The 1722-nt window shown below is 57.9% G+C and overlaps 1 long non-coding RNA gene across 1 annotated transcript in view; it reads left to right on the top strand.

Moving 5' to 3' along the window:
* The window catches only part of LOC114007443 (uncharacterized), a 2280-nt gene extending 724 nt beyond the window's left edge, over positions 1-1556 (top strand). Inside the window, exons 2-3 of the long non-coding RNA XR_003549071.1 lie at positions 62-253; positions 1207-1556. This is a non-coding gene — a long non-coding RNA (uncharacterized LOC114007443). The remainder of the gene's footprint in view (positions 1-61; positions 254-1206) is intronic.
* The last annotated feature ends 166 nt before the right edge of the window (positions 1557-1722 follow it).

Raw genomic sequence — 1722 nt, 5'->3', positions numbered from 1 at the left:
AGGCTCAGGCTGGGGGAAGGGTTGGGGGTTTCAGTTTCCAAAGGTCATGTCCCTTCCACAGTGTTGAGCTGGCTGGGTGGTGCAGGGGTATTGCACCGCCAGGTACTGGACCTCCGGGCCAGGAGTGTGCAGCCACCAGTGACCTGAGACAGGCAAAGAAGGCTGGGGGATGCGAGGTGGGACCCTGACGGGGAACTCGCCTTTCTCTCCAGCTCTCATGAAAGGAATAAACTTCAGTGGGAAATAAAAGCAGGTAAGAAACAGTTATTTACATGTTTTTTTTTGGAGAGATTTTTGCTATAGGGCACGTGTGCTCACCAGGCAGACAGACAGAGACAGAGAGACAGAAAGCGAGAAATCACCCCCCAGGGGGGATGGCCACGCTGCAATCCCTTCTCCTCCATTCTCCTCTCGGGATCTGGGGCACACACGCACACGTGCCCGGCGTGAGTTCAAGCGGCAGGGCCCGAGACGTGAACCGCAGTCGACTACGTGGGAGTCCAGCGACATAGCCATTACGCTAACTGCTGGCCCCAAGAAACAGTTATTTACATTTAAAACGAGCAGAATTGGGAGGTGTTAGTCCCAAGGTGCACCCTGCAGACAGCAGAGGTGGTCTGGTAACCGCTGCCTACCTGAGGGCTGGGGTGGCACCATGCCCCATCCACTCTGAGCCGTGTCACTGGTGGGGAGGCCGAGGTCCAAGTGGGGCCCGCTGACCCTCAGTCAGGCCATGACAATGGACCCCGACGTCCACCACAGACAAGGAGGTCAGCAAGCGTGGACTCAGGCTGTGACGAGGATAGCTACACCCCTGTCCAGTGCTGGGCGTCCTGACCCAAGCCCTGCAAAGAATGTCTGTGGACGCCGTGGGCTGGGGTGACAGTGGTCTCTCACTTGCCACCGCCCGGTGCTCGCCACTACCCACGCAGTAACAGACACACAGCGAGTGCTCTGGTGAAGGCTGGCCTCACCCTGGCCCTGGCCCCGCCCTGGCCCTCGCCCAGGGGTGGCCGCCCAGAACACAAAGGTTCTGTCCAGTGGGGCAGGAGCATGGCCAGGGAGGTCGGAGGGGAGAGGCCTGAACCACAGCCCCGGGCTTCACGTCTGGGTGCCCTGTGGGGCCGTCCTCCAGGCATCAGCTCCCGCGAGCACACTCACCCTCCCCAGCCCCGCCTCCTTTCTGTCCCCTCCTTGTCATTCCAGGAACACTGCTGAGACCTGTGGGAGGACTCACGGACTTCTTAGACATCAAATCAAACAACACAAGATTGATGAAGAGCTGTGACCGGGTTACCGCCCCTCACACGCTGCACTTCCGAACCAGGAAAGAACAGCCGGCCACGAGGAAAATCAGAAAGCAGGCCTCAGCCACGGCCAATAATCAAGTGATAGGGTTTGCTCCCTCTCAGTAATAACCAAAGATATGCACCTTATGGGACCAGCAGTTAGTGTAATGGCTATGTCGCTGGACTCCCACATAGTCGGCCGCGGTTCAAGTCCCGGACCCGGCGGCTTAAAACTCACCCGGGCGCGTGTGCGTGCGTGCCCAAGATCCCGAGAGGAGAATGGAGGAGAAGGGATTGTGGCATGACCATCCCCCCTGGGGGGTGATTTCTCGCTTTCTGTCTCTGTCTCTGTCTGTCTGCCTGGCGAGCGCACGCGCCCTATAGCAAAAAAAAAAAAAAAAAAAAAACCCCTTCCAAAAAAAAAACAGAAAAA

Source organism: Tupaia chinensis, unplaced genomic scaffold (genome assembly GCF_000334495.1).
Source record: "Tupaia chinensis unplaced genomic scaffold, TupChi_1.0 Scaffold000178_1, whole genome shotgun sequence".
NCBI lineage: Eukaryota > Metazoa > Chordata > Mammalia > Scandentia > Tupaiidae > Tupaia > Tupaia belangeri.
Note: the sequence above shows the minus strand (reverse complement) of the source record. Positions and strands in the feature narration are given on the sequence as shown.